General features: G+C 41.2%; 3 pseudogenes; 1 reads left to right on the top strand and 2 right to left on the bottom strand.

Annotated features, from left to right (window-relative positions):
* Nucleotides 1-1,789: 1,789 nt before the first annotated feature.
* LOC105747216 (olfactory receptor 6C6-like) lies at nucleotides 1,790-5,334 on the bottom strand (annotated as a pseudogene).
* A 10,891-nt stretch (nucleotides 5,335-16,225) lies between these two features.
* LOC101416784 (programmed cell death protein 10 pseudogene) lies at nucleotides 16,226-16,879 on the bottom strand (annotated as a pseudogene).
* A 203-nt stretch (nucleotides 16,880-17,082) lies between these two features.
* LOC101441390 (testis-expressed protein 2 pseudogene) lies at nucleotides 17,083-22,297 on the top strand (annotated as a pseudogene).
* Nucleotides 22,298-26,907: the final 4,610 nt, after the last annotated feature.

Genomic DNA, 26,907 nt, shown 5'->3' on the forward strand with positions numbered 1-26,907 from the left:
AGAAAGGATGCAGTATTTTGTCAAATGTCTTTTCTTTGTAAATTAATAAGATCATGTGATTTTTCTTCTTTGATTTAATAATATGATGTTGTATGCTTATTGATTTTCTTGCATTGAAGCAAGCTTGCATGCCTGGTATAAATCCCACTTTATCATGATGAATAATTCTTGTAATGTGTTATTGGATTAGATTAGCAAGTATTTTATTGAGGATTTTGCATATTCATTCATTAGAGAAATGGGTCTGTAATTTCCTTTTTATGTAATATCTTTATCTAGCTTTGGTATTAGGGTGATATTGGCTTCATAGAATGAGTTTGTTAAAATTCCTCCTTATTCAGTTTTTTGGAAGTGTTTGAGTAAGATTGGTATTAAATCTTCATTGGTATTAAATCTTCTTTGAATGCATGGTAGAAATCACCCGTGAAACGGTCTGGTCTTGGGCTTTTCATTTTAGGGAGCTGTTAGATGACTGTTTATAGTCCCTTCATTGTTCCCCTCATTTTAAGGTAGCACATATTCAATATAATTGCAAGAGAAATTGTCCAAACTATTCAAGCTGAACAATTAAAAGTTTCCATCTTAAACATACTTTCAATGACTTCTCTTTGGTGGAAATGTCAGATAATGGCCACTACTTCAAAATAAACTGAGCTGTATATTAAACTTTGGATTCATTGTCTTTTACACAGCATTATTGACTCAGAAGCACTATTGACTAGAAATACATTTTAAAGCTATCTAGGTGATTCTTATATACATGGATACCATGCTTAAGTCCAGAATACTTTCCCGTATGCAATCCCTTCATGTTTCATTGTCTCCTCTGTCTTTACCAGAAGAGAGAAATGTGAATCCTGACCAAAAACATGTCTGAATTGGGTTACAAAGTGCAATCCACTAAACGCATCAAACATTATTTGCGTCACAATGGTGAATTTCACAAAATAAGATCTATTCCAAACTGAATGATAAACAGTTCTAATAGCATTATATCAATTGACTGGTAGGTAGGGATTGCTTTACATGAAGAGAAATCAAGGCAAAAAATCTGAGTAACCTGGGCAGTATCCCACAATATGTATATAATTAAACCTTTACTAACTCTAGGCTACATGACTCAAAACCTTGTTGTATAACCATCAGACATATGACATCTCTAAATGTATTTCTCCATCAAACACCTCTATGTTGTTAACTTACATTTCTAAGTCAATCTTCTTTCCATATGTATATTGTCGGTCTCATCATAATTGTTACTTTATCTTGGACAGCCTTTGTGAGCTCCAAAATTTCTTAGCAGCCCTTCCTATCTATCACATAATATTTTGTAGTCTTTGTTAAAACCTTAGTCACACACTTTATTGAAGCCTATGCTTTATGTTTTTGCCTCCTTTAGACAAAATCAAATGTTAAAAAGAAGGGTTGAACTTCTCACAATGTCTGGAGCAAGCTAGATATTTAATAAATAAATGTCAACTTATTTAAAAAGTTACATGAACCATGGTACAATTTCAGAGACCTTTTTTTTCCCCCTAAGTCATGATTTCTGGAAACTAATGTGCATTCAGTATATGAATTTAAAATGGATTGAAAACTTCAAGCATCTAAGTTTAACACAACAGGGAGAAAAAAATTTTAACAAGGAAGAGTAGAATAAAAGGTGAGAAATTGAGCTAAAATTTCTTTGAAAGATAACAGAACTGATGTGCTAAATAAACATAATCGGAACAAATTTAGGAATTCATTTCTGGTTTTCTTTAAGGTTGTTCGCATTATATTTTTAAAATCAGTTTTCTGAAAAATACAAAATCTTTTGTAACACATCTCTGAAGACTTCTTTGACCTGTTGGTTCCTTAGAGTATAAATGAAAGGATTTAATAAAGGGACAACTGAAGTATAGAGCAAAGGTGCACCTTTGGATAAGGTCACTCTTTCTTTTGCAGATGGTTTAATATACATGAAGATACAGCTGCCATGATTCAAGGAGGCAACAATCATGTGGGAAGAACAGGTGGAAAAAGCTTTGGCTTTGCTGTGCAGAGGGGAATTTCAGAATCGTTTTAATGATGTAAGTGTAAGAGAGAATAACTAACACCAATGTGACTGCAAGTGTCACCACAGCTGAGATAAAAGACATTAATTCTAGGACATATGAATCTGTGCATGAGATATGAAGGATAGGAGAAGTTTCACACATAAAGTGATCAATGATTTTGGAAGCACAGAAATCCAGTTACAGTTTCATGACTAATGGCAGAAAGATTATTAGGAACCCAGTTATCCAAGTGTTGAGGATCAGTTGGTAGCACACTCTGCTGTTCATAATAATCAGGTAATGCAGTGGTTTGCAGATGGCAACATAGCGTTTATAGGACATGGCAGCCAGCAGGTAGAATTCTGTAACTCCCAGCAAAAGGATAAAAAGTAACTGAGGTGCACAATTATTATAAGAAATTGTTTTGTCTCTAGTAACAATGGTATTCAGGAATCTGGGAATGCACACTATTGTGAATATGATTTCCCAAAGGAGAAATTTAGGAGAAAGAAATACACTGGGGTTTTGAGATGGGGATCCTACAGGGTGAGAAGAATAATGATTAAAATCCCCATCAGGCTCAACATGTAGTTGAGAAAGAGAAACAGGAAAACCACAATTTGCAATTGTGGATCATCAGTCAGTTCTACCAGAATGAACTGTATTTCTATTGATCGTTTTGTAATTTCTATTTTGTGACCCCTATCAAATCTATAGAAAAAAGAACAAAATTGCAAATCTCTAAATACACAAACACACAAACTTTCTCATATTTTAACACATATTTACCTAAAGTAGAGAAAGACAGATATTCCCAAACATATCAATTTTTATATGTTTCTCCATTTTGAAACAGCAGGTGACATAAATACAAGCCACTGGTCAATTAAAAAATCCCTTGGAAATCTCTAATTTTCTTTACAGTGTTCCTCACAATTTTTTTCCTTATGGAACCTGAATTTCTTTTGTCAATAGACATTTTAGCCAATCATTTCATAATGCATATTACTTTGTATGTGTACTTTAAATAGAAGCATTTTAATTATTTAAAATGCATTTTCCACTTATGTTTAAAGAAAGTAGATTTGAATACATTTCACTTTTTTACCAATAAACAATTAGCATTTCATTTTTGATACTTTGTTCAAAATTGATCTCAATAGAATTTCCTTATTTATCTATCTTGACATCTTCTTCTGTATATATTTCATTGCTTTCCACTCCACTGTATCTATGTTTTCATAAATTTTTTAAATTTGTTCTAATTCACACAAAATAAAAACATCTTTGTTTTTCATAGGAATTATTAAATTATGTATGAATATATGCATGTAAAATATGCTATTATTCATTTATTTTCTTATTTAATAAGTATCTTTAAATATTATCACAACGTAAAAAGTATAGGATATTCCTAATCTAAATAGACAAGAATATCAAGCACAGTTAAAATCAAACCAAATGAAAGAAAAAGGAAATAATTGTATTTTACCTTTTTTCTTTGCTAACAGATTCAGGTTATTTGCAATGCCAGGTTCCAATAATTTTATTATAGCTGGGAAAATTGCACTAACTTGACTTATCTTTTTAGAATGATTGTCAGTGTGATTTTTCAAAACCTTAGTTTAGGGTTGTATTATAATTCTTGTGCTAGTTAATGATGAAGACACTATTGATATTCAATAGTTAGATAAAGATCCTAATTTCATGGGTTTTGAAACGTTCTCTTCATTGAGAGTATACCGTGAATATTACCAATTTTCTGGATTGGCAATATGCAAATAGACAGCCGTTTTCCATAAAATAAGACAAATAATTAAAAGCAAAACATGATGGAAAAACACAAGTAAAATATTTTGAAAACATATTTAATCTTATTTTCAACTAACTTCTTTGAAATTTATTCCTTTACATGTGTACATAATTTTGGCAATTTTCAGTTCCATCATATTTTTTAAAAACTACAGCATATCCAAGAAATAATGCTAATTTTTATCCATTCTATATATAAGCACACTATTTACCCCATTTTTCCTATCTTCCTATACGTTGGAAATTCCAGGCTTAATGCTTGTATGCATTATCTGTGGACTTATAAATGAAATGGTAGACTAAAGATAGTTTCTGAAAAATCAAACATTCCCATTATTTTTGTTATTTTACATTTCCCTTGTTAATATTGCTATCTTTATTGCATGTTTTTCTAAATGAATAAAAAATACAGTAAAAGTTTGTATATTTCATGTGATTTTCCAAAGTAGATACTAGTGAATAGTTATATTTTTAAAGAATACTGAAGGTTTGCAGGCTTTTACACAAATATATATTGCCACCCCTGTCATTCCAAGGCTTCCATTTTTGCTTTACTCCTGATTTGAAAATGAGTTCTCTAGGAATTAGTCAACTAATTTCTCTTTTCCTAAGTGCCTAACAGTATGTTCTACAGCAAAGTTATCTGAAATTTTAGTGAAAGTTATCTTATTCTTTTGTCCACATCAGGTCACAATATAGTACCTAATTCATAAAAAAAGGCCAGAGAAATGAAACATAAATGCAGCAATGTATGAATAAAATACATATTATATACAATACCTCAAAATTACTCTCTTTTTAAAAAGATTTATTAAACTTGAAAAGTCATTAGTCAAATTATGCTCTCTGGATTTGACTGCTTGGTCATCTGCCTTAAAATCTGACTTTGAAGTAAAATTAAAATTATAGGTGACTTATTTCTTGGCATTTTTGCATCTATTCTTCCCCTGTTTGTGATCAGAAAAGATGTATACTAACACAATTGACGGTTTCATGCACTTTTAAGACTGTTACTGCCTCCCTCCACCCTTCCTCCCCGCTGCTATTATCTCCCCCTTCCAGCCAGTGCTATCTTCCCCGCCAGTCCCGACCACATTACCAACATATAATCTGCCTTCTCCCTTAGCTACCGCTTACCTCATAGTCATCCGCCTGCTTACGTAGTTAACCCGCCCTAGCTCCAACCCCTCCCTGCAGCCAACCCTATAAAACCAAGTGTACTTCCGCAATAAAGCAGACCTGTTCCTGCGCTCAGGCGGTCTCTGTGGTTCTTTCCTAACCGCGCGTCCCCCATGCCTGGAGAACTCCGGCGCTCCTTCCTGGAGTGCCCCCGCCGGCGGTTTCGCAGGAGCAAGCCCCCCCGATTCTTGGGTCTGAGCGAGGTCGCAACTCTCGGGCTCAGTGACAAAGGCGCCCAATGTAGGGCAAGCTCCTCCCCCGGCCCCTCTCTGCTGCTGCTGCTGCTGTTAATCGGACGGCTCATCCTCTTCTCCAGGTAGGGACCCCTCGCCGTCGTCCTGTCTCTATTTGAACATGGGCGCCTCTCTATCTATGCGTCAGGCGCCACAAGTCAGGGCCCTCGCCGCCCTGCTCGATACCAACGGAGTCCGTGTTTCCCTGCGGCAACTCCAAAAATACTGGGACCTTCTGCTCCCCTTTAATCCGTGGCTCGCCACTTGTCAACTCTGGAGCCCGGACACATACTCGCGACTCATAGATCGAGTCGCCTCTGCAATGGAGCATAAAAAACACTCCTTCCCGCCAGGCCTCTTACCCGTTCTCATCGCCATCCGCGCCTGTCTCCTCGGTGCCCCATCCGAGACTATTCATGAGGCTTCTCCCAAGCAGCCTCTGGACTGTGATCCCAATGAGTCCGCCGAAACTGACTCCCTGTCTGACCAACTTGCGGCCGCCCTCGAGTGTGAGCCCCCCCGTCCGAGCTCCCCGCGGCACACCGAGGCCGCTCCTACGGCTCCCCAAGATGGCGAACTTCCGCCTTCTTCCTCCACCTCTGTCCAAAATGGCGTGCATCTGACTTCTTCTTCTTCAGTTTCCTGCCTCTACCCTCCTCTTCCTGCCCAGTCCACATCCGGTTCCGCCCCGGAAATTGCAGGGCCGCCATCTTCCGCTAAACCGGAAGCTTCCCCAGCGCCATTTTGTTCAAAACCGGATGCAACTGCTCTGCCATCTTGGCCGGCGTCCGGAAGTGACGCGGTTACTCCGCCATCTTGGCCGGTGCCCAGAAGTGATGCGGTTACTCCGCCGTCTTGGCCGGCGCCCGGAAGTGACGCGGCTACCCCGCCATCTTGGCCCGGAAGTGCCCCGCCGCCATTTTGTCATCGCCCGGAAGCTGCCGGGCCGCCATCTTCTCACTCGCCCGGAAGTGCCCCGCCGCCATTTTGTTGTCGTCGAGATGCTGACAGGCCGCCATTTTCTCACTTATTTTCCGCTTATCCCTCGCCACCACCGTATGGCAGTAGCCCTCCACCTAATCCTAGCGGGGCACCCTCTCATACCCCCCAGCTTTACCCACTAAACCCCCAGCCTACGCCGCAGTGGCCTCAAACTTGGCTACCCTTTACAGCGGAAGAGGTCAGGACCCTCCGCAAAGCTGTAAAGGAAGACGGAATTGGCAGCCCTTATGCGCAGCAACTACTTGAGGAGTTGGGGACCCAACTCGTTCTCCCATATGACTGGATTGCATTAGCCTGTGCCATCCTGACGCCCGGTCAATTTATCGAATGGCGCGCCCATTACCAAGTGGCTGTTGACCGGCAAATCATGGAGAATGCCCAGGCTGGCGTCCTCGATCCCTCCGATGCATACACGGGCACTAACAATTATGCAAACCCTCGTTCTTATCTTGAAATTGACCCAGGGTTTTGGCACCGGGTAAAGGTCCTCGTCCAACGGTCATTCTCTCTAGTTTCCATCAAGCAGCCCACCAAGCTCGCGCAGCTGCTTCAAGACTCTAATGAAACTTTCCCAGCATTCGTCACCCGCGTCCTGGAAGCTTGCCAGTGGAAAATTTCTAGTGAAGACGCTCAGTTCGCACTCGCCAAAGAGCTCATCATAGATGGATGCCTTGCGCCCTTCCGGGCTGTAGTCCTCCCCATATGTGACAAAGCTATCCACGAATGGGTTCTCGCCTGCCGTGACGTTGACCCGCAAGTCAAAACGCTCACTGCTGCCTTTGCTTCTGCCATGGCCGTTTCATCTACTCCCACTTCTGTCTGCTTTCAGTGTGGTCAGTCCGGCCATTTTGTCCGCGAGTGCCCTCAGCCAGGCCCAGCACCCCGCTTCGCCCTGCCACCGTGAAGACCGAGAGGCCCTTCTACGCCATGTCCACGCTGTGGAAAAGGATATCACTGGGCTCGTGACTGCCATGCCATCCAAAACTACCAGCAGCCTTTAAACTCCCAGCGGGGCAGGCCTCAGCCCCACCCGCAAGAGGTCCTCAAGAAGACTCCCAAGCCATAATGTGGACAATGCCCATCACACGCCGCCAGAGACCCTCATTAGAGCTTAAAATCGATGGACAATGGCTCGATGGGCTTCTGGACTCTGGTGCTGAAGTCTCCTGTGTTCCCTTCGAGATCGCCGCGTTCAATCACTGGCCCCTCGAAACTGGCCCTCAAGTCATCGGCGCCACAGGAGCCGCTACCTCCTGGAAAACATCTCAGCCTCTGCACTGGAGCGACCGAGAAGGCCACGAAGGCCAAATTTGCCCACTCGTCCTCTCGTCAGTCCAGACGATCTTATGGGGGAGAGATGTCCTCAGCCAGCTAAAAGCCCGAATCACCACAGAAGCCTTCTCAGCTGCGCTGCCCCCCCCCCCTCATAGGGGCCACTGCTCCCATCGCAAAACCTGACCCTATCCCTCTGGAATGGGACACAGAGGAGCCCATCTGGGTCGAGCAGTGGCCCTTGCCAGCTCACAAGCTACAAGCTCTCTCTGCCCTCGTCGAAAAGCAGCTACAAGCAGGGCATATTGAGCCGTCCACTAGTCCCTATAATTCACCAATTTTCGTCATTAACAAGAAAAACACTGGCAAGTTCCGCCTTCTCCACGACCTCCGTGAGATCAACAAGCATATTAAGCCAATGGGATCACCTCAGCCAGGATGCCCGCATCCCACCGCAGTCCCCCAACATTTTCATGCAGCAACCATCGACATCAAAGACTGCTTTTTCTCTATCCCTCTCCATCCCCGAGACTGTCCAAAGTTTGCGTTCACAGTTCCACGCATCAACAACCAAGGGGCAGCACAGCGATTTCAATGGAAAGTATTACCTCAAGGCATGCGCAACAGCCCTACTATATGCCAATTGTATGTCAACCATGCCGTTGAGCCGCTGCACTCCAAGTTCAATCCGGAGCACACATACATCCTCCACTACATGGATGACCTCCTTTTGGCAGCGAGCTCCCATGCGCTCCTTAATGATCTGCTCTCGGCAACAATAACAAACCTCTCCAGCCTCCGGCTTACTGTGCAGTCTGACAAAATAAATCTCCAACCTCCTTTTCAATTTTTAGGCTTTCACTTTCACCAGTCCATTCAACCTGCGAGCCCAAAATTTCACGTCTCTCACAAAATGACACTCACTGAGCTCCAACGGCTTTGCGGGCAAATCAATTGGCTTCGATCAGCTCTCCCCATCACAACAGCGCAAATGCAGCCCCTCTTTGAGCTCTTGCAGACCAAAGATAGCCCACCAACTGCAGTTACTCGTAACATCACCATCACCCCCGCTGCCCGAGAAGCTGTCCAACAGGTCAGTGCCGCTCTACAGCAATGCCGCCTAGAGCAGTTTTCCCCTGACCTTCCAGTTTTAGCCTTAATCCTACTAACGCCAATCACTTCCACAGGCCTCTTATGGCAAGATGGCCCTCTCCTTTTCCTGCATACATCCAAAAGCAAACTTCCAAAAATTTGCCCTTTTATAAGGGCATGGATTGCGTTGGCTACTGACTTAGTACTTCTCTCCATGCAAACATATGGCGTCCCACCGCACACCATTGTTTGGCCTTTAGATGCCAAAGAAGTCACTTCTCTCATCATGAACAATGCTCAAATGCAAAGCCTAGTAGAACTCTTTCGTGGCTCCTTTGACAACCACTATCCTCATCACCGATTGCTGCAAGGAATGTCTCAATTGGCATTTTCCAACCCGTTCCGTCCACTGCCCGCACGGAACCCAATCCCTTCAGCCATCACTGCCTTCACAGATGCCTCTAAAACGGCGTTTGCCACCATCATCTACACTCCTGAGATTCCTGAGCCACAACAACTGCTGTTCGCAAATGACTTTTCCGTTCAAGTAGGCGAGCTTCTAGCTGTCGCTGCAGTCCTCAATCTCCACCCAAACCAGCCCCTCAACATCTTTACTGACAGCCTATACACTCTTCAGGTGTGTCGCAGCCTCCCGCTTGCCACTTTCCTGCCAAGTGATTCGAGCATCGACCGGGCGCTCGCCTTCGTGCAGCGGCTGCTTGAAAAATGGCAGCAGCCCTGGTTCATTGCTCACATCAGAAGCCATTCGGGCCTTCCAGGGCCTCTAGCTCAAGGAAATGACCTTGCCGACGCTTCAGTGTCCGCCCGCCGAATAAACCCAGTCACCCTTCATGAAGACTCTATCGATGGACCGCAGCTTGGAGACTTTGTCAACCAATCTAAGCTTCTGCATTCCCAATTTCACTTCTCTGCGTGGTCCATCCGGAAGCTCTTCCCAGACCTACCCATTGAAACCTGCAAACACCTTGTGCGCGCGTGTCAGACTTGCGCACCACTGCTGCCACTTGGGCCTTTGCAGCCTCAAGGTGTCAACCCCCGCAGCCTCCGCCCGAACTCAAGATGGCAATTAGATGTCACTCATGTCAGCGCATTTGGCCACCTCAAATATCTTCATGTGGCAATTGACACCTTCTCACACCTGTGTTATGCCGTCCCTCTCGCAGGAGAAAGTGCTAAACATTGCATCAAAGCACTTTGCCAGGCTATTCTGTTCATGGGAATTCCATGGGACCTCAAAACAGACAACGGTCCTGCTTATCGCAGCACCGCCTTCGCCAGCTTCGTGCAGATGTATCACATCATGCATCATTTCGGCATTCCATACAACCCACAAGGGCAAGGAATCGTCGAACGCACTCATCAGCAGCTTAAACTGCTTATTCAGAAAGAAAGAGCTTCTTTCCCCCACAAGGCCCCAGTAGACGTTGTAACTCCCTGCCTCATTCACCACAATCTTCTGACTTTTGACAGTCAAGGACTCTCTCCCACCCACAAGCACTGGGGACCTATGTGGCAGCCTTCGCAAGTCCCCCTAGTCCATTGGAAAGACCCTGCCACCAATCATTGGCAAGATCCAGCTCCCCTCCTGGCACAGGGAAGAAGCTTTGCTTGTGTTTTCCCAGATTCTGAGCCGCAACCTCTCTGGATCCCTGGGCGCTGCGTCCGGCCTGCCACAGACCCGCTGGTCCCAGTAAGTGATCAATGCCCTGTGCCTTCAGTGAAAGACAACATTGACAGTAGATATGGCCCAGAAATTGCCCCGTTCACCCGAATCCAGCACCAGCCATCATTGAGAAGTGCCCCCTCATAATCTAAACCCCTACCCCCATCTCTTCCTTACCCCACTCTCTTTATCCTCTTCACCCTACCCGCTCACCTTGAATCGAGAGCGAGGAATTTTCTTTTCTTTTATCTCCACAGATGCTGCCTCGTCAAGTGATGCCTCTCTACAGCTTCGTGACCATTTCCTGCACCTTAGCCTTCTTCGCCCTCTCAGCCGCTGCCAATCAGAATCACCGAACTTTCAACTGGACTCTCTCTCTATTTGACAAAGTCCTTGCCTTCAATGTAACTGCGAGTGCTCCCTCTTTCTCAGTGCACATATGTAATCTCGCCAACCTTCCTGTTGTTAGTTCCAGTGTGGATGTTTCACACAAAACTCATCGATGCTGGTACGACTCACTTATAGGCCTTAGCAACCCCTGGGATTATGGAATCTCTGGATACTCTATCTGCCCTGCCTCTGCAAGAGGCTGCCATGACCCGACACATTTTTTCTGCCCTTCCTGGGGCTGTGAAACAATAGCCCATGGCTGGTCAGGAGCCCCAAACAAAGACCCCTATCTCACTCTGAAAAAGGGCAATGCTTTACAGAATAACATCACGCTCATAGTCAAAGACCCCAACTCCAACATCTGGTTCCAAGGTCGCACATGGGGGTTCCGTCTATACATGGAAAGTTATGATTATGGCTCTATCTTCACTATTGTAAAGAAACAGCTGTCTTCTCCACCCCCCTCTGCCGTCAGCCCAAATCGGGTTCTCAATCCTCCAAAGGCACAACAGCCTCCTTCTCCACCCCACTCCACCTCGCCCGCTCCTTCGCCCGGTACCCCCCTTACCATTGCCTCCCTCAGCTCCCATGCTCCTAAGCCTCACTTACCCCCTGCTCAGTACTTCAGTCCTCTCATCAAATTAATCAATGCCTCATACACCTCTTTAAACACATCTTACCCCAACCTCACTCGGAACTGTTGGCTCTGCCTCTCCCCCTCCCTTCCTCTCTATGAACCTGTCGCCACCAATCTCTCCTTCAGTGAATCCTCTGAACAGAATCCCACTGAATGCAATTGGAACGCCTCCTCTGTCCCCCTAACCTTTCAGTCTGTTTCCTCCACAGGACACTGTGTTCATTCTCGTCGAGGCCCTCACCCCTCCCTTAGTGTTTGCTCTGGTTACTCCTCTCCCAGCACTACTGCCAAATTCTTAATCCCTCATAACACCTCTCAATGGCTTTGTACCTCCACTGGACTAACCCCTTGCCTCAACGTCGCCACCCTCATGGCTAGTAATGAAACTTGTGTGCTTATCCTTCTCGCCCCTCGAGTCCTCTACCACTCTGACACTGACTTTTTCCGCCGTTTGCTACACAAACAAACCTCTCTCCACCTACTAAAAAGAGAACCAATCACTGCAGTCATAACTGTTGCTTCCCTTCTGGGTCTCGCGGGGGCAGGCACTGGCATCGCTGCCCTCGCCACGCAGTCTTCTGCCCTCTCATCTCTCAGACAGGCCATTGATGAAGACATCACCTATCTTCACGAAGCTGTAAAATATCTAAAAGAGTCTCTTAATTCTCTCTCCGAAGTAGTTCTGCAAAACCGCCGCGGCCTCGACCTCCTCCTTCTCAAAGAAGGAGGTCTTTGTGCCGCTCTCGGAGAAGAATGCTGCGTATACGCCAATTCCACTGGTCTAGTCGAAGACAATCTGAGAAAAGTCCAGGAAGGACTAGAAAAACGCCGCAAAGAGCGAGAAAACGCGAACTATTCTTCCAACCTTTTCCATGCCCTCCTCCCTTACCTCCTTCCATTCCTGGGCCCGCTCATTGTCGTCATTTTAATTCTCACTGTGGGCCCCTGGGGCATCAAGAGGGTGCTCAGTATTGCCAAAGATCAAGCCAAGGTTGTGTCCAATGCTGTGTTCAGCTCCTTCGTGCAAGTCCATTACCAACGCCTCGCCACCGATGAGCCCCCTCCCCGCCACCCTCTTCGCCCTCTCCGCCCACGAGACCTACTCTAGCCGCTCCCTGTCATTTCCTTCCCCTCTGATGGGAGTTCTAGGGTATCGCGAAGCCGCTTTGCTGACAAGGCTCGATGTGCGTCTAGCACCGGCGCGCACCGACCCTAAGGGCCAATACATGCATCCTGGCCAGATGCTATGTCATTCGCCCATAGCCAGCTGGGTTTGCCCCTTTTTACCCCTCGCCTTCCCCAACCTATTCTCCTTCTCCCTCTTTGTTTCCCTTTTAAAAACAAAAAGAGAGCAATTGTTACTGCCTCCCTCCACCCTTCCTCCCCGCTGCTATTATCTCCCCCTTCCAGCCAGTGCTATCTTCCCCCGCCAGTCCCGACCACATTACCAACATATAATCTGCCTTCTCCCTTAGCTACCGCTTACCTCATAGTCATCCGCTTGCTTACGTAGTTAACCCGCCCTAGCTCCAACCCCTCCCTGCACCCAACCCTATAAAACCAAGTGTACTTCCGCAATAAAGCAGACCTGTTCCTGCGCTCAGGCGGTCTCTGTGGTTCTTTCCTAACCGCGCTTCCCCCATGCCTGGAGAACTCCGGCGCTCCTTCCTGGAGTGCCCCCGCCGGCGGTTTCGCAGGAGCAAGCCCCCCCGATTCTTGGGTCTGAGTGAGGTCGCAACTCTCGGGCTCAGCGACAAAGACCATTTTTTATTTTTACAATAGGGGCATTTATTTGCAGTGATTTGCATGGGAATAGACAATGTGTACATATGGTGCTGCTATATAGATTTTCCACTTCACACAAAGTCCTTATTCACTATGAGGTTTGGAACTAGGCATCAAAAATGTTAAAGGCCAGCCATCTTACATGCTAAATATGATGCATTTGTGAAATATTGTTCTTAATAGCCTTCAGGAAATGTATTATGACTGTGATTGTTATCATTCAAAACCTAAATAAAGATAGGAATTCTTAAAATAAAATTATAATGTAAAAAAGAATTGGAAACAACAACAAAAATATTTGATATAAGTTAAGCATGTTCTCCAAGTAAAAAATTATGACAATGCCAATTGTATACTGACAAAATGCTACAATTCTGACAAAATGCTACAATTTCATCATTATGTGCTTACTACACACTCAAGGGCATCTATTAAAACAGAAAAAAGAAAAAAAGCACCACCAAAAGTACTAATTATTTCCAATAAAATACACCACTGTAATCCACATTAAATAAAAGCTGAAGTGAGAGAATCCCAGTGGGGTACCATGAATGATTAAGAGAAATCAATAAATTATGTAACAGTAACATCATTGTCGACGGCAACTCTGGAATTTCTCCAGCTGGTTTGTACCACAAGAATATTATTTTGCTTCCAATAAGCAAAACAATCTATTTTAAACATTATTATATACCTCTCTTAAAGTGTGACATCAAATGGTTTTGGTGAAAATTATTCAATTCTATAAGTACACTGAGTTTTATCTGTTAAATTTTTCTGGTAATGCCCACAACTGTAAATAACACCAATCCTTCCATTTGTCAATAGATAAATAATTTGTGGAAAATATATATATATAATGGAATACTACTCAACAGGAAAATGGAATAATTGTTGATATATAAAAAACATGAATAAATGTAAAAGCATTATGACCAGTAAAAGAAGAATGATACAAAAGACCACTGGTTGTTTGATTCCATTTATATATTTCTGGAAAAAACTGAACTATGGGGACTGAAATTTGATCAGCAATTCCAAGTGTTGAGACTGAAGAAAAGAGACTGGCTACAATTTGTTATGAGAGAAATGTTAGGGTGATGGAAACATTTTTTATCTTGATTTTTCCAAAGCTCATAAATTATATATACTGAAAGTGTAAATTTTAATTGTACTTAAATAATACCTCAAAATGTGTTCATGAAAATTAAATGGATGTAATTTTCCCTTTTATAATAGGCTAGATAAGATTACTTATATCTGTGTGGGTCATGCAATAGCCACCAGCCACAAGTGGGTTTATAAATTTAAATTGAACAACTGAAATAAAGTAATCAGTTCCTCATTTGCACTAACCTCATTTCAAGTGCTTAACAGCTTCATGTGGCCAATGACTCCTTTTCTGGATAAGACAACTCTTTCCATTCCTACAGAAAGTTTCACTGGACAGAACAAACATAATATTTAATTTTAGCTTTTGTCTATTCTAAAATATACACTTAGTGCTATAAATTTCTCTAAACACAGCTTTAGAAAGCATCTCTGAATTTTGATATATTTTTATGATCATATAATTCAGATTCTTCACTAATATCTTACATGTTATTCCTTTTTATTTTATGAATTCATTTAGCTCATGAAAAGTATTTATTACACTGAATTTTAGGTGTTTGACTTATACTTCCAATGAATAAACTTCCTCTGGGATAGATTCTGGCAAATTCTTTTTCCCTGTGAATGGGTTATACATTCCTTTCCTTCTGCATATTATGTAATTTTTTGTTGAGAACTAGACATTCTGAGTATTACATTGGTATAACTTTGGAAATCTAATTTCTCAGTCCTCTGAGATTGCTATGTTTTCACTGTTGTTTTTGTTCTTGTTGATGTCTTGAGCTTTCAATTTCTGACTTTTCCAAATTATTATTACAAATAGGGAATAGAAAGAAAGGATGAAGCAAAACAAGTACTGTCTCTTGAAGACTGACTCCCTGCCACTTTTTCCTGAGTAGGTTGGAACAATGGCCAACCTTAAAGCTGACCCTCTGGTGATCAGAATTAGTGAAACAAGAACAGTGATCGGTGCTCGGACCACATCCCGACAGATTTTTTTTTTTCTGATTGTTCCTTTTATTTTATCATAATTGAAAAATGATATCACTTAACACAAATACTTGATAAATAATTACCTTAAAACTTTTCTGTGGTGAAATGAAACAGTACAGATTGAGAGTGCATATAATACCAATACTCATGACAACTTCAAAACAACTAACATTCTTGTAGCTTCAAATTACTACTAATTGTGGCTATTTTTAGGAAAAAAAAGTGCAGAGCTCTTAGGGCCCAGTAAACCAAAAAGACTTCATTTCTTAAAAGGGAAATCTACATTGTCAGAGTTCAAAAAGTAGCTATATCATAGTGTGAAGAGAATATAAATTGCTACCTCTTCCTCACACATCTCTTAAAACAGGCTGAAATAATGGAAAAATATTCAGTACCTCTATATGTAATAGCTAATGAAAATATTTCTACATACTACTTTTTGTCCAAAGTGATTAAGGACAAAAAATAGGAATTCAGGTTGCTGTACTATCTGATAAACTAAACTGCTAATAAGCCTCAGTTAGAAACTCTTTAGACATTATGCCAAGTTGTCTTGGTCTTCTGATCATATATACATATACATATATGTATTTTTTCAAGAAAAGAAATGTTTAACAGATGTAAACTATTTGTAGAATATTTGCCACCAAATATTGTTAAATATATTATCTTGCAGCATGTCACTTTCAAATTAAAATGTCAGAAACAAACACCAATATTTACAGTTCTTTTAAGGAATGTTATATAATGACATATTAAGGTGTAAATTCTTTTGGCTTATAATTCTTAAAAGAATGATAATAGCAAATTCATGCAAAATCTTCAGTGTAAGATTATGATTAAGCTACATTTTACAAAAATATGGTGTAAAATTGCAATAATCCCATTCAACATCCTGGATTAGGCCCCTTCAGGAGGGACTGATAATTTATACAGTAAAACTTTAAAATTTACAGATAAAGGCAGTTCAAAACTGCCATTGAGAAGTACATCTCTAAACATATACAAGTTTCAGACCACAGTTTAAAGTCTGATGTATCAAGTTCATTTGATGAATTAGTCAATTGGCATTTATGATCACATCTATTGCCTTGCTATCTTTAAAATAGGTTTTCAGAGTATCGATCAAACTTTTGGAATACTGTATAAATTCTTTCTTTTGGTGTTCAAGTGCTCTGCGGTTCTGGTATTGATATTTCTTGAAGACATTATTCACTGTATCCAGAAGTTATTTTATGGCACTAGCTATATCCTTGACTGTTTGCAGAAACCTCACTCTGTCAATGATGTCATCTGAGATCTTACTGAGAATTTGTTTAAGTGCTCGTGCTTTTTCATTTAGATCCTGGAATTCTGACTTTGGTCGCTCAATTAGATATTCTTCTACATCATCAGCTGTCATACGAAGGAGAAACTCTGTGAAGTTATTCTCTACACTTTTTTTCTCTAAAATTTTCAAACTGATTCCTTGCATGAGATCCAAATTTTCTTTTTCAGCCTTAATGAAAACTGTTCTCAGTGTCTAAGCTGCAGATAGATTTACTCTTTCTAGCTCATTAAACACAGGATACATGACTGCATAGAGAGGCATAGAAACAATGGAAGTGGTCTCAGCTTCATTCTTCATCTCTTCCATTGTCATCTTCATTCAATGCAGTATTTCTTCTACTTTTTGAAATAAAATAGGGCACAGAACATGTACTGTCCGGCAACTGGGGCACCGACTCCACTTCCCATCTTCCAACCCGACAGATTTTGAAGAACTGGGTCCTTATCACTAACATTGTCAAAAGCCAACTAAAACAGAAACCTGTGCTGAGAACCCACTGCTGCTTGCTGTGGGGTTGGGAGATGGAGTTGGTAGTCACTGCATGGAGGGGGAAATTCACTAATAATTACTGCAATTTGCCATCATTTTCCTCCAGCTCTAATCCTGTTGCTGCACAGTGTTTCAGTAGACCCCTAAATTTCAAAATAGTTGATACCTATATTTTCTGTCAATTCAACAGCTGTTTTCATGGAAGGACTGATTTCTAGAATGTTCTTATTTGCCATCTTCAAAGAATCCTCCTTTCCTGTTTCTTTATGTAGTACAGATACAAATATATAAACTTAAATTTAATCATTGGAAAGACAAATACATTTTATAACAATTAATGAAGATCAATGAAAAAATAATAAGAAAGGGTGACTAATAATGAAATGAAAGAGGAAAAAATACAGATTCTTCACATATTGATACAGTCATAATATACTCTGAAAAAGTAGTGTCAACTCATTTGAAAAGAAATTGAAAATTTTCAGTGAAACAAACAGTGACTAGAACAATTTACAAACTCATTGAGAAGAAATGGAAATTTTAAAATGTTCCATATTTATTAGAGATACAGAAAATGCTCATGTTTCAAATTCATTATAAATGTTCATATAAGTTGTAAATAACATCATCAGGGCACTTCATACTTTTTTTGTTTCTTTATTCCCGTATATGTATTTGTAGTTTATTTTACATATTAAAAAAGCTTTGGCTCCATGATTCTATTTTCATTATAGATATGCAGACTCCACATGAATAGAATATTTGACAGAATTTGATTTATATTCAAATCAACAGGACCTAAGTTGACTACTTTATTACATCAAGTAGAACTTTTCACAACTGCGGCGGCTTGCTCGGTCGGTAGAGGTGGGGTCTGGCTGCAGACGAGGGGTCAGTCCAGCTCTGGACGAGGGGTCGGTCCCGCTTGGGATGAGGGGTCGGTCCCACTTGGGACAAGGGGTCGGTCCCACTTGGGACGAGGGGTCGGTCTGGCAGCAGACGAGGGATCGGTCTCACAAGGGGTTGCGTGGTTCGGCTGACGGGGTCGCCCGGCGAAGCCGGCGACAAAGGGGTCACCCAAAGAAGCAGGCGACGAACTGGGGACAAGGGAGGCCAGGCCCTTGTCGGGGGCTCTCAGGACTGGAGGGCGCATGGCAGAAGAACTACCGCGGAGACAAGGTAAACACGCAAGTCCACTTTATTGAGGGAGACGCAACAGTTTTATAGGTGCTGGGGAAGGCTGATTGGTCGAAGCCACACCCTGTTCTGATTGGTTGCCGGCAAAAGGTCAGTGGGCAGTACTGGACGGGGGAGGGGTGGTGGTTAGGGATTGGCTGTCGCTGTTGCTGGGGGAAGGGGCAGGGTTTAGGGATTGGTGGCTGCTGTTGCTGGGGTGGAGGGCAGACTTGAGTTTCCCGCCCACGCCTGGCTGTTGCTGCTGTCGGGGGAGGGGAAAAGGGCAGACTGGAATTTTCTGCCCTGTGCCTGCGCAGGGAGAAAGAAGAAGGGTGTTGCCTCAAAGGCATCGTGTGGCGCCATCCGGGAGGAGGGGCGGCCGCGGAAGCATGGCTGCCAAGAAGGGGAGACCCGAGGGCACTCTGCGCCCATGCCGAGCTTCCTTCAGGGGTGGCGGTGGGCCCAACCAACCACCCTATTGTGGGGGCAGCGGAATTAGGCCTACCGCAGCCGCTCCCCTCGCCAGGCCAGCAAACCACACTTCAGCCCGAGGGGTGACCGCACACAACTATCATCAAATAGTTATAAACATAACATACCTAAACTTGAATACATTAAATTTTGAAGAGAATATCTAGTATTTGTGTTTTCTGTTTCTCTCTTTTTTTTTTTTTTTTTTTTTAAGGAAAACTGTCTTCTTAAGATATTAATTTGCTTTGGGGAAAAAAAAGTTTCCCAGTTAATATTAGCTCTCTAGTTAGTAGATAGCAAAAAATTATTAATAGAGTAGCCATGGCTCTGCTGGCCTTGTCTTGACTGTCCTGGCAGATGGAATCTCCATGTCCCAGTCTCCTGTTATTTTGCCCATCTCTGAGAATGCTGTAAAGCTATTGGAATCCCCTCCCCCAATAGCCAAAATATTAAGTATAGTGCCATTGTCTCTGTCCTCAGGGTCATCTTCTGTGGGGTCCTTTGCTAGCTCTTCAAGTGTGTTCTCCCTTGCCAATCAGAAAACCAATTCTTCCTCCCCATTGTCTTCTCCTTCCAAGTCTCCTGTCCTCTCATTCAGTGCCTCATCCCCCATTCTTTCCAGCACAGAACCTTTCATGAGCCTTGTGAAGTCCCTTTCAAAAGAGGTGGAGCCAAAATAATCCTGACACCCCTACCCTCAAGGTACAGGCACTTGATGAAGACATTAGTCAAGTCTTTATCCACAGGCACTTTTTTTTTGTCTTTGTTTGTTTTTTTAATGTTACATTAAAAAAATATGAAGTCCCCATATACCCCCAAGCCCCCTCACCCCACTACTCCCCCCATAACAACAACCTCCTCCATCATCATGAGACATTCATTGCATTTGGTGCAGCAGTGCTCAGAGATGTATTCACAGATACTTTCAGTCAGACTGTGTTCCATAAGCACCTGATCCAAGCTGAATAGACACTTGTTCAAGCAGTTCACACAACCAGGAAACACAGGTTCAGATTCACAAACTGTACGTTCTTCCCCACTGACTTCTCCCACTGATACCTGCTCCTTTTTTAAAGTGCCCAAAATGGAGGCTAACATTGAAGACACTAATTTGTGCCTTTTAGAAATCATATATGAGCCTATTCAGCTCCTTAGGAAAACTATAGGGGAAGAAGTTGGCAGCCATTGGCCCAAAGCCTTATTTTCAAGTGCTTCAGAACTCTCCAATCTGTCTGACTTGAATGGTCACTTGGGAAGCAATAACAACTACAGCTTCAAAGAAGAAGAATATGGAAATTGCTCCAGCAGTGATTCCAGCATCCCCAAAAGTGACAACTCAAAGTCCACTGATATGTGGGAGCACTGGAACTGAAAAATTCCCAGGTTAGCAGTCAAAAGGATTTAGGTCTGAAGACAAGTTCTTTTTTCTTTAGAAATGTTCTCTGTCTGCCTTAGTGAGCAAAGAATATGAAGAGTTCTGTGAGTTATAGAGTGAGGATTTTGATGCAGAAACAGATGGGGAGAGTCAAGTTGATAAATACCCAGATCTCCCTCTGAAGCCACAGGTGCTTGCAGAAAATGGCATGATTCTTGACAGTGAAGATGAGGGGGACTTTGCCAAGCACCTAGAATTACCAATGAAGCTTTGGGTTTCATTAAATTGTGTGTCTTTGCGAACCCCATTCTTTCCCTTTACCATTAAGTCGATGAACTCTTCCTGGAAATTAGCTTTGGATTCATCACTGCAGTTTGCAGAATTTGTTATTTTATGCTACCAAGTGTTCATAAATATCAGAGATTGCACAAAAATCTATAACATTGGAACACAAGATCTCTGGATGTCAAAGAATCTGAAATATTAAAGGGATGAATGAATGAGATTTACAACTATGATCTAGAAACTTACCATGTGACTTTTATACATTCAGTCTTTGTTCAGCTTGAGGGTGGGAACTTAAGAATTTCAAAATCCAATAAAAATATATCCAAGAGGGTGAGCTACAATGAAACAAAGCCAGAGATCACCTACATTAGCCAGAAAATCTACAACCTTTCAGAGAGCAAGATTTATCATGTACCTTTTAAAAATGTGACTCAAAAACTAATCTGGAATAAAAAGAACCCCATTTGTATAGAGATTGGGGGAACAAGTTGATTTTACATCCAAGACACAGACTGATAAGGAGACTTCTGAAAAGAAACCGCCTGCTGAGAAAAAGCTGGTAAGCAAAGATTCTAAGAAGTTACCATCCTAAAGAGGGAACAAGATCTGGCCAATGAGACCAGGTACTGTATTTTTTGGGGATAACTGGCCAAGAAAAGGAGGAATCATTTAGCTGATTTATTCTGGCATCTAAACTGAAGTCAGAAATCAAGAAGCCACCAGGTGTCTCTGGAAATAAACAGGGGTTTTGCCCATACACAGCAGATACAGCAGTTCCTCAGGCACCTGACCCACAGCCACAGCAGTAGCCATGGCAACGTGGTTCTGTCCTAGACAAATATGAAGGAGTTCTTGGGCAGTGTGCGACAGAAGATGCTTATGGACTGTGCCGTGTACATGGCCAGGTACATCCCCCAAGAAACCTGAAGCCCTAAGAAAGGCCCAGTGCAGAGTGCAGAGAGCAGCTCCATGTCTAGGAAAAAGGTTGCCAAGGGATCTACTGTCTGAGGAGGAAGACAGGAAGCCTGGGTGAATGCCTTGCTTGGAAAAATATTGGGGGATTTCTTGGGAGAGAATTATTGGTCAGTCTGGTGTCTAAGAAAATCTAAATGAAGCTCAGCAAAATAAAGCTCCTCTACTTTATGAATGAGCTAACTCTGGCAGAACTTGACATGGGAGTGACTGCCAAAAATCCTTCAGGCTTTCAAGCCATATGTTTATCATCAGGGACTCTGGATCTATATGGAAATGTCCTACAATGGGTCCTTTCTGATAACTCTTGAAACCAAAAAGAATTTGACCAAATTAGGTAAAGAGCCTCCTGTTGAAGCCCTGAAGAATGGAGAAATTGGCAAAGAAGGTTGCAGACCCAGGATGTACTGCCTGTCTGAAAGTGATGAGGAGTCCTCCACCTCTGGCTCCTTTGGTGAAGATCATGCACCACAGCCCAGTGGGGAGATAATCAGCTCCTTCCAGGGCCTGAAGGGTATGTTGTAGATTGTCAAGCAAGTGAGATTATGAGGTTTGTAGACAAAATCACCAAGTCAAAATATTTCCAGAAAACAATGGAGACAGAGTTCACTAAAAAGAAAATGGAACAAGTTTCCAATACTCCCCTACTGCTAACTGTGGAAGTACAAGAATGTAGAAGAACCTTGGAGATCAACATTCTACCACTCCCAAATGGACTAATATAGTATGGTTTCTGGAAACCACCATATGTGGAACTGAAAGTTTAGCCAACACTTGGAGAGACTGAAGAGACTTTAATTCATATGACAGACTGAATAGAGAAGAAACTGGAGGCAGAATTTCAGAAAGTTGTCATGCCAAACAAGGATGATGGTTCCATCCCTATAATGCACTCAGCCCTGGACCCACACTCTACTTTCTGCTTCCTCAAAGACCCACCTGTGGAGGGTACTGAGGAGCTGTGAGGTAAAGACGTGACATTCCCTGTATTAGATCTCGCCTACAGGTGTGGGGCTTTTGGCTGTCATCTTGTTGTACACTGGCCTTCACTTGTACCACAGCTGTTTTGTAAAAGACTGACTGCTTCTGCTCTCTGCCTTCTGGTGCCCATTCCACTGTGAGGTGTTAGTCCATATATGCAGTGACAGGTGTCTGCATTGCCTGCTGTAAAACTTTTTCTCTAGTCAAAGGAAACTGGTAAAACCATCGAGGTGTATCCAGAAGCTACAGGTGACTCACACCATGGCTTGTGGAAGTCCACCGGTTATTGTGAGAGAAAGAGCACATGAAGAACAAAGCTGTTCAATTGGAAGGCTTCCGCTTGCCTACTCAACTCCTCCAAAGCTTTTCCTCAGGCAGCGAGTGCACAATGGAACAGTTTTTGACTTCTAGTTTATATGTGTGATTGCAGTCCTTCACACTCCCAGACAATGTCAATGTGGTAATATATGTGGAGGGTGGGGAGTGGAATGGTGGCAGCCATTTCATTGGTGGTAAAAGAGATATCATAGCAACTCTTTTCATACACAATTGTGCATTTTGGAAGCAAGTATCCATAGAACATACACACACACTAACATACTATCAGCTGGGGTGGGAACGGGGATTTATTGAACATTAGGTAAATCCTTGAGAACAAACTATCCCAAGCCTTTTACCAGTGAGGTACAATCACCTGATTTGTAACTAGTACTTAATATTTTCCTAAGACATGAGTATACATGAAAATGTCAAACAGGGAACGAACACTGGATGGTTCCTGTTGTATAGATGAGGTGGAGACAGAAAGCCAGAGCAATCTTGCCACCTGGCATTTCCTGTCTGCTGCTGGAAGTTTTATATAAGAATATAAATACTTTGTTAATCTATTTGGTTTGGGATAACCTTGTGGGAAGTTTCCTTTTTTGATGACCAAAATGGAGAGCTGCTCTCTATATCATCTTGAGAATCAAGACCAAATGGTTGCTAAACATCAAAAACTATATATCTCAAAATTAACATGACCTTTTCTTAATGTTAACAACCTTATCAGAATGTTAACATTGCAAGTTTGGGGGCTCCTTCTAATTATATAATTTGTTTTGGAAGTAAACATAAGGCAAATTTTTACTGTTCAATACTTGATTTGACATCAAAATAACTTACTTCTGTGGACAAAACAATTGTTTTGTTTTTGTTTTCTATAATCTGCTTTATTGTCCCAGTTTCCTTGTCTCTTAGAAAAGTTTGACCCAGACTGGCCAGCCAGTTTCCAAGTTTTCAGATCTCTGAAAACAGGTGTTGGGGCCCAGTTCATTCTGCTGGGCTCTTTTTTTTTTCATCATCATGGGACATTCATTGCATTTGGTGAATACATTTTGGAGCACTGCTGCACCACATGGATAATACTTTACATTATAGTTTTCACTTTCCCCCAGTCCACCCAGTGGGCCATGAAAGAACATACAATGCCTAGCAACTGTCCCTGCAGTACCACCCAGGACAACTCCAAGTCCTGAAAATGCCCTCACATCATATCTCTTCTTCCCTCTCCCTACCCTCAGCAGCTACTGTGGCCACTTTCTCCACATCAATGCTATAATTTCTTCCATTACTGATCATAATAGTTCCATAGTAGAATATCAGTAAGTCCACTCTAATGCATATTCTATTCCTCCACCCTGTGGACCCTGGGATGGTTATGTCCACTCTACCTCTATATCGAGAGGGGGCTTAGATTCTACATGGATGATGGATACAATTCTCCTGCTTGCAATTGTAGGAACTCTTGGCTCCCTGGTATGGGGTTGACCGTCTTCACCACCCTGTTAGCTTTCTGGAGTAAGTCCAATAAACCAGAGGGTAGGAGTTGCAAGCCTGTTGAGATTCAGGGACCTGGCTGTCACATGGACAGTCCAGAGATTCAGGCCCCCTGAGTATACACCAACACCAGAAGAGGCACGTTTTTTAAACAACACCTTGCCTGATCTTTGAAGAAATTAGTATATTGAGAAAAGTAAAGCTGAACACTTATTGGATTATTTTAATTGTACCATTAAAACATTTGAATTAAATTATTTGGCCATTCCAAAGAAAATAGTAGGCCAAGGAAAGCAATAGCAACCTATACATGTTTATGATATCAGTAGTATCCATCCTTAATAATATTAGGAAGGTGAAGGGTCTTTTACTTTCTAAAAGGTGGTAGTCAGATTTTTTCCTGGTACAAAAGTCCTAAAAGTGATGAAAGAAGTTTTTTTTTTTTTTTAATCATAAGTTGGATGGTTCAGCAGGTAAAAACAAATATCTGTAATATCTAGAAAAATAGAAAGTGTCAATTAGTCCTCACAGATATTATCACAAGATAGCAACATGAAACAAGTTTTGACCAATATATTTGACTTTACTGGGATTCATGAAATGCAAAATGAAGCAAAATTTTGATTTTATAAAGAATGGTTGGGTATAGATTGCATACTATCCATGCAATTTAAACATACCACTGATTCAAAATTTATTTAATAGAGGCCACAGTGATCAGAACTTAGTTATGCAGCCATTGCAAATGACAATCCTCTTATTTGGACTCAGATGTAAACAAAGATAAACTTGAAAGCATGTGACCTTGCTAGTATATATCTCATGATTCATGGTTAAAGGTAATCACAAGTGAGAGCAAGCAAAAAATAATAAACTGCTGAAGATACTCACTGAAATTTTAAAAGTCATAATCAAAATGATGGGATATGACTTTCCAGGGTGCCATTCCCCCATAGAACCTTTGTAAAACTAGCAAAATCTGGAAATTTATCAAAGTTAATGCACTGATATTGATCATTGCCTTGTGGCTATGCTGTGAATGTTCTGTTTGTTGTAGGCATTACACACCACTTGTACTGGGTGTGGAAACAGGCATTATATGATTCAGGAAACAATTTCTCTGTCTCTGTATATGTAAATTTTTAAAATTTAAGATTGTTTCAAGATAAAAATAAATAAGAGCCATTTAAATACCTCCTCTTAGATTTATGGTTGAGAAACCAGAAAGTTAATGGAATACTGACATATTCCCTATGGAAGTAAGAGAAATATCTTGTTTGGAGTCAATCCTTTTATTAGTGGTATTGTTAATATATCATTAGGATAGTGGACTATATGAAATTCTTGTTGGCAACCCTCATAGAGTTTAAATAATTTCTCCTCTTTTGGGAGAAGTCCCCTCAGATTTGTATTCAAAGCAATTCACAGTCAACATTTTTTCTTTTTTCTTTGGTATATAATTGAATCTCCCAAACACCACTCCCCAGGGAAGATTTCTTTATCTTTCTCTTTATTTTTTTTTTTACAATTAATATCCTTAAGCTTTTTATGAGCAATATGAAAAAATAGTAACTTTTGTGAGTAGAAGTGAAAGTGGGAAATATTAACAGATGCATATAATTTCCAAATTGCCTTTATGCTTTAAATATTTCTCAAGAAAAGAACATCAATTAAATTTTGCATTCAAATAATTAAGCATATTATTGTATTATAAAATGATAATATAATCATTTAATATTTGAATCTCATTATGAAAATGCTTTTATTTGAAAAATGCTATTAACATGTGGTGCATAAGGTAAGTAACTTGTAGTTTATAAATATCTAGATCATAATGAAGGCAATTCTCCAAGTATAAGTCAGGTAAATACCATTGAAATCTGAGTTGTCACATCACATATTTTTTATCTTTATAGAGATCAAAACTCAACACTTCCTGATTATACAGGAATGAATATAAAAATATCATGACAATGTTATTTGTACTATATGCATCTGTACGCTTTCAGGAAATTTTGAAATTCAAAAATAATGAGTATCTTTTATGAAGATGCTTAAGAAACTAAAATCTAAATGCTTCATCTAGATTTATGAAATTATCAAAAATTCTTTGACTCCTAGAAAGTTTTCTCCCCATTGGGAATAGAAGAAATTGGAAAATGAAGAAATTATAGTGCAGATATATATAAATCAATAAATGAATGCTTTATGTAGTCAAGAAGTAGAACAAAAATTGCCATTTATCTTCACTTCCAATATTGAGATTTATCCTAATCAACACTCAAACATATAGAACAATTATGAGCTTTCCAGAGCTAGGGAAATACAAGGAAATATTACCTATAAAATAATGGCAAAAATACTTGAAAAGAATAGCATCTTAAATTTTGTTCAATACATATCATTCAAAATTCAAATGAAATTCTTATAAGTAATTAGATATAATGTTTATATTAAAGAGTACAGAAAGAGAAATTCAGAGAAAACTAATTTTTTGTTGGTGTGAAAGAAATTCTTATTCTTGTGAGATGCATAAATTTATAACCAAGTGAAACAATTGAAAATGAATAAGGTAAGTATTTTACAGATAGCCTATATTTAAATATGTAAAACTGAAGGGTAGGTAGGTGGGAGATGGAATGTGGGATGAGAAGTGGAAGATGGCATTGGATGGAAGTTGAATGCTTATATGATAATAGTTGGGCTTGATGGTGACCCACTATAATGAATTGAATAAAACACTTTTGATTTATGGATGTGATTGTGGCTGAAAGAG

Source organism: Dasypus novemcinctus, chromosome 12, assembly GCF_030445035.2.
Source record: "Dasypus novemcinctus isolate mDasNov1 chromosome 12, mDasNov1.1.hap2, whole genome shotgun sequence".
In the NCBI taxonomy this organism is placed as follows: Eukaryota; Metazoa; Chordata; class Mammalia; order Cingulata; family Dasypodidae; genus Dasypus; species Dasypus novemcinctus.